Here is a 14,017-nt window from a genome sequence, read left to right on the forward strand (position 1 = left end):
ATAACAACGAGGAGAATTATATTGGAAAGGCCAAAAAATTACAACGACAGCCCCAATGGAATGGGTGGAGATCACAAAAAAGACCTTAACAGGCAACTTAAACCAACAGTCACCATACATCCTCAAGCAAGGGAATCAATCTTTGCTTTAACTTGCCCTAACATGTACTTGCCTTCTTGGATTTGAGATTCTAGGTGAGCAATCTCGATGTTCACTTTTGCCTCCCATGTAGTCTTTGTGTAGAGGGCATCCTCATCTTTATATTCCTGCTTCTTACAGAACCGCTCAAAATCTGAGAGCTTGACCTTCTTGTTTTTGTATCTAGTGACTTCATTGTGGGTGCGAGAAATGTTCTGCAAATGAACCTCAAAAAACAAGATTCTCAGACTTGGGAGTGTGGCCAAGCTCCTAAAAAATCATGCAGTTTCTTTGTCGCCAAATAATCCAAAGGAACTCACCAAAGTCTCCTAGCAGTAATTGTTTCCAATTCGACATGGAAACATAGAACTTTAACTAGAGTGGTAAAGACTCCTTGATTAGAAGGGCAAGAAATAAATAAGTGAGGGATGTCGTCTATATCTCTAAAGCACCTCTATCATGTCCCCCTCCTACGACCCTGTCCAGATAGCTTGGTGTTGGATGAGCTTGGGTTCAATGATCTTGCCAAATGGAATAAAACGTGAATACTGTCTTCGATCAAAACTTACTTTCCATCAGTCGTTAAGGACAAGGAATTTTGAAGCATCCCACCAAGTGTAATGGAGTACTAGCCATCACAAACAACAACGGGTTGCAGCGTTGTAGGAAGTATAGAAACCCTTGCCTCCTTCTCTCGCTCTCTATCCAAGGAAAACTAGTATGGGGTAGTTAGCTAATGGTTGAGTGTGAAGTTGTTGTGTAGGGTTCCCTTCCGCGTGCCTTGGTGGTCCACCCTCCATCTCCACGTGAGTGGGCTACCATGCCTCCACACCCGGGAGGGACCCGGGTCCAAGGTGCCCCATTTCGGTGGAATTTGCCCCTCTCCGCTGCCGCACTCCCCGCGGGCCTCCGTGTGACAAATCGGTCATGTTGCTCCCATGAGACCACCATGGCTCTGGGAGCCCTTGAATGGCATTTTGCAAAGTGAGAGCCCCGCTTGGGCCGTGGCCGGGTCCCCAGGGTCACGTGGTCCAAATCGGCCAGGGAAGTGCCCGCGGGGCCGTTTCGGTGTTTTTCACAGTTTTTGGAACCGTGGCTCCTAGATGGGGCCGACAGGTGATTCTTGAGAGGGATTTCTATCCCAAAGCCTTGGGGCTTGGGCGGTATATCTGAGTGCCCCAAATTGAAGGACTTATAAGGGAGTAGTACTCCACTCTTGGTGATCCGGACGCATCCTGCTGGGGTAGTTGAGAGGGGGCCGGTTGTTCAATCGGAGCTGAGATGGCAATCCTCACATCTATAAATCCATCTGTCCATATTAGGTTGGAGTTAGGTTAACTCAGTCTTCAGAGGCGCCGGAGGGGCCTCCGTCCCTTTTTGTAATCATCTTTTTTGGAATCAATACAAAAGCGCCCATCCTCACGGGCTTGTTCTCCATATCTTGTCTCGCACGTCCCATTTGAAGTACTTGCTCAAAGTGTTGTGAAGTCGGCTAACTTGTATTCAGGTGAAGGATTGGCTCCCAATAACAAAGATACTGTGTACTACAATAGTCATTGAGAGGAACAAACCACTACGAGATGGTGTCGTGGTTGGAGATAACTTCATCCTATGTGAAAAACACAAGTGAAAAGGCTCCTGTCCACCCAAAAACGCGATTGCGAGGTGATAAAAACGCTTATGTCCATTGATTTTCAGCATGATCGCATGCTCTTGGCAGGGTCCTTAACAGTGTAGAGGGTGTAGGGATGGTGTGGAATCAATGTCAGAGCCCCTAGAGGGCTGAAAATAGAGAAAGTAGCAATGGAAGTATGGTTGATATCTGATGATCTAAAATTCGGCAAGGCGAACTGGTGTGGAAGGCAAGATTTAGGATTGAAAAGCTGAGCACTGCCTTCTTATTGCAAAAACAATATAGTTGTCCAAAAACGCAACTCCCTAAGTCCATGTAGATGCTCTTGTGTAAGCAAGTGATCTGACGTGTTGAGATCAAGTGGTAAGTGTCTGTCCACCCAAGATCGTGGTGTTTTCTCCATGAGCATGGCCATATCTCGTGATGTAGGTGCGATGCGATTGGAAAGTAAGAGAACAATGAAGGAACTTGAAAGGAAGAAAGCGATGTTGGAGGATGAGCTCTATCGACAAGAGCAGGGGATAACCTGGCTTTTTGAGAAGGTTGCTATGATGCAAGATAAGTGGGCCGCTGAGTTAGCGATTGCGAAGGAAGAGAGAAATGCTGACGCGTCGAGAGTGAAGAAGAAACAGAAGGGGATGATGTTTTGTTTTGCGAGGATGAAATAGATGAGGAACAAATGACAAGGAAACTTGAGGAGATGTTTCCTACATATGGAGATGCATATCATGAGGAAGGTTTGCTGGATTTCGGTGGATGCAATGAGTGTGAAGCCCCTTGGGATGGGGAAATGATGGCCTGCGAGCCAAAGGGGAAGATTGCGGGCTACTTAAGTGAAACTGATGATAAGGAGCGTCAGGTGGACCCTGCGGATCAGACAATGGGGAATTGCCAGTGTGCGTGAACATGCATGACTTAGAAGCTAACGAAGGGCTGATGCCCAAGGCTGGGTTAAATGGGGTTTTTGAGCTGTTGGAAGAAGAGACGGATCAGGACATGTATAACCAGGACTTAAAAGGATTGGGGATGTGGGATACAGGGAAGTCGTGTGTTTTAGGGCATAACTACTCCCCTGTTCATACTCACAAGCACGACACAGACAACATACTTATCATCCGATGACACGACTAACCCGTAGGTGCACGTAGGCAATTTCGTTAGCTTGTCAGGCTGAGACCAATCTACACATACGCACTTTTATGATGCATCAATCACTAACCCTGGTAGAATGCAACCCACTCTATCCCTAACCACTCACAACACCGTTTACACTTCCAATGAACTCGGAATCGCATCAAACCTTCTAGGCACCATCCTCTCACTAGGATATACTTACCTATAAGTCTAATCTCACCAGATTTGAACCCTAGTTATCTCGAATATAGTCGCGATAGACTAACAGGTCATAATCCAAAAGTGGGCGAAACTTAAGTTCATGAGTATCTATGTGTAGCTAATCTCTTTCTCATTCCATAAAGCACTTGATTGTTGAAAACAGACACTGTTTACGCTACTTACAAGCAAAACAACCTCGAGGAAGGATCGATCGCGACCAGCTCGAAAATGTGAATGCGTGGCGTGGGCGCGTAGCTCTCGAAGAGACTACCGCAATGGTGTAGTCACGTCGTGAATCTGGTGAGGGAGAAGCGCGTAGAGAAGAGGATAAGACTCTCTCTCTCTCTCTCTCTCTCTCTCTCTCTCTCTCTCTCTCTCTCTCTCTCTCTCTCTCTCTCTCTCTCTCTCTCTCTCTCTCTCTCTCTCTATCTCTCAAACTCGTACGACACATGATTAATATTCAAAAACAATGTTATTCAAAAATGGTTCTAAGGTGACTTTTATACTTTAGTCACCTTAGCTCAAAAATGTACATGGGGTTCTCTTACTCATTATTACAAAGTGGGAACAAATCTGAGTCCTCACTAACTGATTAATCTTTACATGACCCAAACGAATGGATCAAAATGATAAGACGCCTTTGACATAAAATGGGAATTTGATATGCTTTACAAGATCGCCTCATTACAACAGTTGGACAAATGGGGCTCCAACACTCCCCCCCTCCTAATTCATGTCTACCACGACATGATCGTCTTTGTCTTCAGTGTCGTTGTCGTCCTTCTTGGTTGATTTGATGTAGAAACGCATCATATCGCATAGACTCGCTTGCCATTAATGGGCCAAAAATTTTGGACTTGTACATGAAGAAGCCTATGTAAAATGCTTCTTCGAAGGTTTGGAGATGGTAGCTTGGCAGAAACATTAGCCGTCTGAAATAGGCATACAATACTGGCTTTGTAGGTGGCCCACTTAGATCGTATGACAGCTCTGAGATGCTTCTTTCGGTATTCATATACTCTGAAGTCCAACTTGTTGAGATGTCGAGCTCTACACCTTGAGTTGGCATCCACTACGGGTCTTGGCCGCTTACGGCATTTACTCACTGGCGCGTTAGGTGACCGACACGGAGGATCTCTGCCAGTGATTCTACAGCTGGACTACACTTATAGTGCCAGCCTAGTACACTTCTAGCGAGTTCACACTTAGTGACCGCATGTACATATGTGCTTCTTTTTAGCTTTAGCACTTAGTCATTTTGTACTCTCTTTTCTGTGAAGAAGAAGAAGAAGCTTTCCATCTCTGTGTGCTTTGTGCTTGTCTTGTGTATCTCTCTTGCATCCTCATTCTTTACATGGTATCAGAGCCTGGTGCAGGCAAGAGAGGCTAAGAGAGCAAGAGCAAGTTTCTGAACAGGTCTCCAAAGTGCAGTATACAGAGATTTACTGTACAAGTACAGTGGTTGTATGTAAGCTTGATTGTGGACACTCGTTGAGTGTAGAAAGCGTTACAGGTACCACGATAGCAGGTTCAGCAGATTTGCAGGTTTTTGCAGATTGCAGCTATTTTGTCTTAGTGCTTCAAGATGTCTGACGGTTTCAGTCAAATTGTTACTGAGAAGCTTGAGAAAAATAACTACCCTGCATGGAAGTTCAGAATAACAAATTTCCTAAAAGGAAAAGGTTATTGGGACTATGTAGAAGGAGACAATGAAAAGGAACCAAAGATTCCAGAGGCAAATGCTACAACAGAACAAAGGAAAGCTTTGAGGGACTGGCAACAAGGCCAGAGCAAAGTGATGTATTGGCTTTCTATGAGCATCACAGATGGCATGATGGGCTATCGACAGGATGCTAAAACCCTCGCCATTGCATGGAAAAACTTAGGCACAATGTTCGAGGTGAACACCAAGGCCAGGAAGCTTCAACTAAAGTCGGAGCTAAATCAGGTTAAGAGGAACAACCTCTCCATCAATGATTATGCTTTGAAGATCAAGAGTATCATTGAAGCTCTTGGATCTATTAAAGTCTCAGTGGAAGATGATGACATTGTCCGTGCATGCTTGGATGGTCTAGGAGATGAGTATGTACATTTCAGGTCTTCCATGAATACAAGAGACGACATCCCCGTGTTCCAAGATTTGATTTCTATGCTTATTCTGGAGGAGAAGAACCTTGACACATCTTCTCATGGCAGAAATAATTCTGAACAGGCCTTCTATTCTAACTCCAACAGAGGTAGAGGTAGAGGTCGTGGTCGAGGCCCAAGGGGTTGCAGGGGCCAATTTCTGGAAGGTCAATCAAATCAAAACAATACAGGTGGCAGGGGAAACCAGTCTCAAGGCAGGGGGAGTCAAAGAGGTCGTGGTGCAGGATCAAGCAGGCAGCAACATACTCCAGATGGCAAAGAATGTTGGACTTGTGGTGAAAGAGGTCACATGTCACGTGACTGTCCAAAGGGAAAAGCAAGTGGAAAGAGAGAACAGGGCAACTATGCATCTACTAGCAGAGATGCAGATGACAGCAAAAACGAGCGCATGTTTGTTATGCAGCATGTAATGAATACAATGACTGCAGAGAATTCCACCCAAGATGATGTTTGGTATGTGGATTCAGGTGCCTCTAATCACATGACATCTCGTGGAGAGTGGTTTAGAGATATGTGCAAAATATACCAGGCCATAGGTGCGGTAGATCAGCTGCCAATTGCTCCCCATCAAAACGACTGGTTGGTGTTAAAAGAGAATATCGAAGACAGATCACATAGGAAAGTACCGGCCTCTATTAACACCATTGGAGGACGCAGGCTGGAAAGAGTAACAAGAAGTACACAAGAAAATATGGAAGAAGAAAGAAGAACTAGAGGAAGATGTCCGACTAAAGAAGCGGAAAGCGGAAATGGAAAACAACACCAGGTTGCAGAAGATAGCAAAAATGGAAAGGATGCTAGATGGATTTGCTCTAGAGAGATCTCTACGAGGCGATGTAGGCACCACTTGGAAACCTTCTAGTAGCACTTACACACTGAGAACGAAGAATAAAAACAACCCAGCTTTTGAGTTGGACTGGTTCAAGAGGTACATCCAAGAAAGAAATGCTAGGGACGAACCAGAATTGTTACTAGAAGAGGAGGATCTCCAAACTTTGAGAGATCAGTTGAGGCCAACTTCACGAGATCAGGAAACACCACCGCCATCTCCAAGGCCAGAGACAAGTGAGAGGCAATCTACCCCACCTGCTGACTCTCCTTTGCATTCAAAAAGCTCACATCGTGATGAGAGAATTCATACACCACCCAGTGAAGAAAGAGAGAAGAAAGAAAGAACAGATGGTCACCCAAACACTGGAACCATATCACAAATTGATAAAGGCAAGCAAAAGGAGGTGGATTAGACAAAATATAAAGCTTCCTCCTCTCAAGAAATTGAGCTGGAAGCTACTATAGATGAAGATTTGCACTCAATGGAAACAATACTAAACCGAACAAGACTGCACAGTCAATGGTTAGCTGATCAGAACAGGTCCAACAAAACGAAGTTAGAAAAAACCCATCAAGAAGTTATGAGACTGCAGGAGCAAAGAGATGACACTCTAAAATTGATCAGCATCAGAGATGCTAAGATCTTGGGGCTCAAAAGCACGGTAAATCTCCTCAAAGACAATTTACAGGAGTTTGAAGATTTCAATGCCATTTGTGAAGATACAATCAACGTATTCCTTGAAGATGTCAGTAACAGAGATGAACACATCCATAAGTTGGAAAAAGAAAAGCGAGATGCACTGGAGACAGTCAAAAGTTTGCAAGTCGTCATCGATGACTTACAAATTGAAGTCAAAGATTTGAGGGCAGTAACAAATATACAAGCAAGGGAAATCGAACGAGCTAAGAAACAAAAAACGTCGCTACCAACAACACCGGTAGTCCACCCACAAGAAGAAGTGGCTCCACTGAAGAGGGAGCTGGAGTTGGAAAGAAAACAATGCTTAATGATAGCCGAAAGTGCGCTTAGCGCAGAGGATCAACTACAAAGGCAAATTTCAGACTTACAAAGTGAACAGCAACAAGGACCAGCTCCTGACAGTGAAATGGAAAGCATTGTTTCCAAATCACTCAGGGAAGAAAATGAAAACTTGCACATCAGGGTAAAACAGTTAGAGGAGTCTGCAGCTCAAAAAGAGATGGAATTTCAAGCTCTCCAAATCAATAGTAGAACAATGGCTGCGCAAATCGCAAGTCTTCAAACTGCAAGGCAACACCAAGGACAGGTACGAGTGCACCTGGAGCAAGCAGCCATGGATTTGGCTGGACTCGCCGAAGTATATGGGGGTCAAGATGACTACGAGGGAGAATCGGATGATCAAGAAGCCCCAGATACATAGACTGATCAAACTGACTCCAAAGACCAAGAAATAGACGAAGATTCAGACACGAGATTGGAAGAGCAGAGGCTGGCCGAGCAAATGGAAAAACAATCAGAGATGATATGGTACAAGGCAATGCAACTAGAAAAGAAGATGCTACAAGGGCTCTCCACATCAGGCAAAACAACAGCAGAGCTACGGGAGGAATGGAATGTCCCTATGTTACCCTATGCTCTGCTGAAATACGAAACTCTAACACATCAACGACAGCTCGCAAAACAAGAACAAGTGCCAGTGTTTGAAGGAGAATTACAGGATCGGGAACAGCAAAATAGAATAGTAGACAGCCAGCCAAAGTGGAGGCATCAATGGCTCTTGGATCATCCTAATAACCTTATCCACTTAGTCAACACACCGCCTAAGCTGAGGAATGATAGAACTTTTTGCCCAACTCCCCGAACATACACCTACAGCCAACATAAAGCACTACAAAGCACCTGTACCCCTTTTGTTCAAGGGAATATCCCACAAGAATACATTTCTCTGCTTTAGGATCCAATTTCCTACGCAACTCATTTGGTACATGCACGTAAGCTATGCAGCCAAACACTTTCAAGTGTGCCAAATCAGGCTTTGTACCTGTAAACTTTTCCTCAGGTGTTACATCATGCACCGCAGCTGTAGGTGTCCTGTTCATAATGTACACAGCTGTATTTACAGCTTCAGCCCAGAAATGATGAGGCATGTTCTTCTCATTCATCAATGCACGTGCAACCTCTGCAATGTGCCTGTTTTTCCTTTCTGCGACCCCATTCTGCTGTGGAGTATATCTGCATGTAAACTGCCTGCGTATACCATGCATTCGTAGAAAATCTGAAAAATCATTGGAGAAGTACTCTCCCCCTCCATCTGACCTCAATGTCTTGATTTGCATATTTGTCTCCTTCTCAATCATGACTTTGAAGTCCTGAAAGTGACCAAACACTTCACTTTTGTTACGCATGAAGTAGACCCATACTTTCCTTGTATGGTCATCGATGAAAGAGACATAATACCTGCAGCCATGTATACTTGCAGTATCGGTTGGACCCCAAACATCTGTGTGCACCACCTCAAGTGGCTTTTTACATACATTGCGCTCATGTGGAAATGAGCCCTTTGACTGTTTTCCAAACTGGCATGCTGCACACACTTTATGCATACCATCCACCTTGAATTTGGGCAAACCTTTTACAATCTGTTTTGATTGCATGCTGCGCAATCTCTGCTCATTGACATGGCCAATGCGTTTGTGCCAAATGTCAACATCAGCCACAACACCTGTGCCCTGTGCAAATAATGCAGCTTTTACCTCAGGCATGTCTACATTGAACGCAAACATTCTGCCCACACATTTGCCCTCTGTGATCAGCTTACAGCCATTCAGGAAATCTTCTACATAACAACCATTCGGATTGAAGCGAACCTGCAAACCCTGCTCAACCATTTGTCCAACAGAAACAAGATTCTTTGTAATGTTTGGGACATGAAGTACATCTGCTAAGTACTTTGATTTCCCACTCTTCGTATTTAGAGGTATGTCCCCTACATGAGCAATGGGGTGAGCTGTGTCATCTCTTGTCTGCACATAGCCTGACACATCTGGTTTCTGGTGAGGACTTCTCCTCCTGCAATGTAATTTGGCTTGTCCTGCCTTAGCTTTGTCACTTCTTCAAACAGATATGATGCGTGATCTATATAGAACTCATGGGTCATTCCCATAGCCCATGTCAGTGTGGTTGAGATGCTCTCGTGTGGTGTAGTGTATCTTGGCGGTCTTTTGCTGTAGCTCAACAAACACTGACTGTAGATCTGTGTCAGTTCTCTTACTTCTGGGTTTGCTATGAGTTCGAAAGATGGTAGTTTGGACTTTTTCAAGTAGATTGTGAGGTTTTTCCTTATTTCTCTCATGTTGGCTTCTTGATCAGACAATTTCAATGCCTCCTTGATGATTTCTTTGGTGATCTGGATCCCCATCACTTCATTATCCATGCCTGCCACTCTGCAAGTTCCATCTTCTTGGATAGTCTCAATTAGGTGTTGTACCCTCTTGAAATCTATCCCTACTGGTGGTAGTGATACAAAGTTCCACAAGCCAACTTTTTTGAGCCCTGACCTTTGCGGTGATCTTTTCAAGTAATTTTCTGCCTCTTTGGGGATCATCACTGTATCCACTAAATTTCTTTTGTCATCCACATATGAACCTTGATAGATCTGAAAGGCTGCTGCCTGTTGCACGTCTGCAGGTATCCAGGTGGCCGCTGGCTTTAGTGAATTGGGTAGAAGTGCATAGGGTATTGCACCTTCCGTTGCCAGGTTCTTGCCTTTTCTTTTCCTTGGAGAAGCATCCATGGATCCTGTATTCACAATTAACAGTTAATGTACAAACATAGTACTTCTCTTCTAAATTGATTACCACTTAATCATGCATCTAGATGAGCCTTCTTAGTCCCAATATGAGTTAAGGTAAAATGTTAGCAGATAGACAAGCTCTTCCATTGTGCGACTCTGACGGCTTCATAGGGCATAGGGCATGTAAGGTCACTCTATAATCCCAAACTGAAAATCATTTCATTTGCAACTTTTGCTCAGTCTATCGCGATAGACTAGCCATCTTTTGACAAGGGTCCTATTTTGCAGTTGTGCCTCCACCAATTGGTTTCTCATACCTTGCACATGATCTGATCCCATTTTCACCTCAAATGAATGTCAAGTGACCCCTTTTTGGATCAACTCCCATTTTTCCAGATTCTTTCCAAGGAGATGTTGGTCTATCTCCTTCATTTTGTGTTGTTTTGGGCTCAAACTTAGTGGGTAGTCTTCTTGCATCATGCTGAATCCAACTGTTAATTCAAATTTTTGGTTAGATGGCCTAGTATCCCTCTGCTTAGTCTATCGCGATAGACTGGTACTCAGTGTCAATTTGTCATTTTTTGGCTCTATGATCATCTGTCTGCCTTCTCCAAGTTGATGTAGGGTTTCTTGACCTCTCACATGTGAATTTTAATTGTCTGCCCTTGAGATGTCCTGTTCTGACTCTGAGTTGTTGTCATGTCTTTCTCGGCTTGCCATATGAGTCCATCCTGTCACCAAATTTGGTGTACTGCATTCATGTGCTTTCCCAAGTCTGTTTTGTGAAAATTTTGAAAAGTCTTTCCCCCAAATATTGTAGTAGCAAGTCTATCGCGATAGACTAGGTTATTTGGCCAAAAGAGATCCCTTTTGCACTTTGATTTGATAATGGTGGTTAATATTCCTTGTTAGAACCCCTCATGAAGCCAAAATCAAAATTTTACTTGTCTAATTGTAAATTAAAGTCTATCGCGATAGACTAGTACTTAGTCATTTTTACCAGCTTTTTTTTTAAAAAAAAAATGTTAGTTGACCACAATGGTGTTAATAGGCTCTCCTAGACACACACATCAAGTTTTAATGAATTTAGAAGAGTGTACTCCCTGTTTGCAGCACTTAGCTGGTCCTGGAGTCGAAGTAGACCACTTAGGTGATGGTCGCCGTTCCTTGTGGTCATTGTATGACTCCGGCTGTCTTTTATTTCCTTTTGACCTTCCATCAAAGCAGTCGGTTGTTGTTTTGGTGTTTACAACACCAAAAACGACCATTTGGACATCTTTCTGGCCTGTTGCTGGCATTTACCCTAGTGGAAGAGCTTTTTTCCTGAGTGGACACATTCCATCTCGTAGTTGACCTCTTTTGGATGTACCTTGTTAAATTTGGTGTCATTTTGTCATTTGGTCGGCCCGTTAGAGTATCGTGACGCTTTGTGCAGTTTTTGTCAGATAGGGACTTTAGGCTCCGTTTTGACGAACTTTTTCATGGTCTAACCCTTCAGTTGGTTTGTCGAGGTTATTGGCTTGCTGTCTATGAGTTTTGGCTCATTTCCGATCACCTTGGTTCAATTGCCCTTTTGCAGGTCCTGTGAAATTAGGGTTTTTTGAGCGGCTTCCTTCACGCTTTTCGAGGTCATAGGCTTGATCCCTAAGCTATAGGCATTGTGCCTTTCAATTTTGGTTCCATTTGGTGGCCTCTAGTTCTCCCTAACAACCGGTCTATCATATGTGTGCACAGGTTGTGATTGTGATGCTAGCGAGGTTTTGCGACTAACTGAAGTAAACAACACTTAGAGTCAGTGTTGACGAGCGTACCTCTCATATCTGATGTCGATCTGGTGACCGTGCGCGATGGATGAGCTTCTGGAAGTCTCAACTATTGTAGGGAGCTCTCTCTCTCTCACAATGGAAAATGGCTCAAATGAGAGATTTCTAACCTAGCCTCTCTATATGTAATCGAGACTCCGACACAAAATTTTTCCATCTTTTACCTGTGGCCATAACTTTTTGCGAGATGAGGTTTAGGCTCGCAAATGTCCTGATTTGGACCTCGGTTGCTCCAGTTCTATAATTTTTGTAGATTTCTCATGTTGAAGGTCCCTTCATGACGGTGGTCATTTTGCCCTGTCACCTTTGCAGTCCCTATTTTTTCTATGTCTTCTTTACCTTGCTCCGATCGGGCGTCTCTTCTTTTGTGTTTCCATCTAGATTACGGATTTTTTTCTATATTTTTTGCTAGAAAATGGCTAAAATAAAGCAAATAAATCCCAAAATAACCCGAAAATAGCAATTCTAACCTATAAAAATACCAATGAAAAGCAAAACACTTTGTAGCTCACTTTTTTCTCGTCTATGTACATTCTCACTCATAATCGTCAACCTTGGCCTATTTTTTGTTGTTTTTTGACGTTTTTTGGCCAAATTTGACTCTCTTTATAGTCTATACACATCTCTAGGGGCTCATGTATGATGATTTGGTCCCCAATTCTGATTAATTACGAGGGCATATTCTTTTTCCCAAAATCACACAATAAAACGCAAAAATGGTTGAAAATTTGCTCATAAACATTGCCCTCTAATATATGACATGAGTCATGAGTCATGAGTCCGCATTTGGAATGCCTCCCCCCCTCCTAGTTGGAGTCCTCCCGGACGACAGGGTATCGTCAAGGGTATGTGCTATGCATGGGTGTGAACTCGTGCTAATGCAGGCCTTGTAATATAGCCCTATATGCATGTGCAGTCAATACATGTAGAAAGAATTTATGCAGTGTAAGAGGAAGGTATAAGCGATTCGCTTATTGGCATTTGTCGTTGAGGTTTCCTGTGGTAGCTTGAGTTGCCTGGCAGATTTTCTTTGCAAGGAGTAGTTGTAAATCTGGCGCTCTTTGTTTGATTGTTTTCCACTGGTTTTGAATTGGCGTATGTGGATCCTTTGAAGTCGATATTGTCGTATATTTTGTTGCATTTTCTGGTGGAACATTTTTTCTTTCTCCTTTGATGACTTGGGTCTTATAAATCCTTGTAGTTTTTGTTGTTGATTCTGCTTGTTTCCTCGTGCTGTTTGCATGATGTGGCTTGACATTGACAGTTGTAGATAACTGCTCGATGGTCATCTTTGGCCTCCCTTCTTGTGTTGTTGGCCTGTTTTGAATTGGCAATTTTGGCCGCCATACCAATATAGTCCGTTGCGTAATCGACCGACTGGTTGTGGTTCTTTGAAGTTTTGCTGGCTTTTGGTGTTTGTCTGTTCTTCTGCTCCCTTTTTGATAGGAATTAGACTGTCTTGCCTTATCCAAACTTTGTATTTCCTCTTTTGATGTAATTGTGCCTCGGCCAGATCTCTACGCCGTACCCAAACTTGCCTGGTTCCCTGCATGGTTGTTGATTTTTGATAAGACGTTGCTGGACTTGTAAACTCTGTTTGTTGTTGGGCATATCCTTGCGGTTGTATTGACTCCTGTTTCCTCCTTGACATGTATTGGTTATATGATAAGAAGGGTTCTGAAAAGTTGTCATTTCGGAACAGTGCTTCATTAGTATCCAAATCAATGAATACCCTGTTAGCTTTCATCCATGACACTGCTAAGATACACGGCGTTGCTGATTTACTTGGTGGCAGTACATGGAATTTTGTAGTGTACTGGTGTGCCTGCACTGTGATTGGTATTATAACAGACCACACCGTGGTCACCTCATCACCCGATGCTACTTTCAACCGGTGTGTCTCTGGGATCGTCCTCATTGGTCCAAGTTTCTAAAAGAGCTCAAAGCTGATGACACTCATTTTTGCTCCAGTGTCAAGCAATGCATAGATTTCAACTTGTTTTGTGCCTTCATAAGCTTTTATGTAAGGACTACACCACGTATCTTCCAAGTCGTCAATGATGCTATCGTCCTGAGCCCTAAAGTCTATCATGGTCTTTGCTAATTCTTCGCTTTGTATATCCGCTTCGTTTGTTTGGGATGTCGAAAGAGGATATACGTCAGTCATCATTGGGGTGACCATGTTTATTGTCCTGAGAAACTACTTTCGTTTAGCAATCCGTTCCTTGGCTTCTTGTTGTGCCTGGTCCTGAATTCTTTGTTGTTCCTGTCTATAGGCTTTTCCATAATGCAATTGAAACAACATTTCTGGTGTTAAAGGTAGATGATATTTTTTT

General features: G+C 43.4%; 1 pseudogene; it reads left to right on the forward strand.

Annotated features, from left to right (window-relative positions):
• Positions 1-2,178: 2,178 nt before the first annotated feature.
• LOC147465414 (uncharacterized) lies at positions 2,179-2,675 on the forward strand (annotated as a pseudogene).
• The last annotated feature ends 11,342 nt before the right edge of the window (positions 2,676-14,017 follow it).

Source organism: Adiantum capillus-veneris, chromosome 1 (genome assembly GCF_014529385.1).
Source record: "Adiantum capillus-veneris isolate H3 chromosome 1, ASM1452938v2, whole genome shotgun sequence".
Taxonomy (NCBI): Eukaryota; Viridiplantae; Streptophyta; class Polypodiopsida; order Polypodiales; family Pteridaceae; genus Adiantum; species Adiantum capillus-veneris.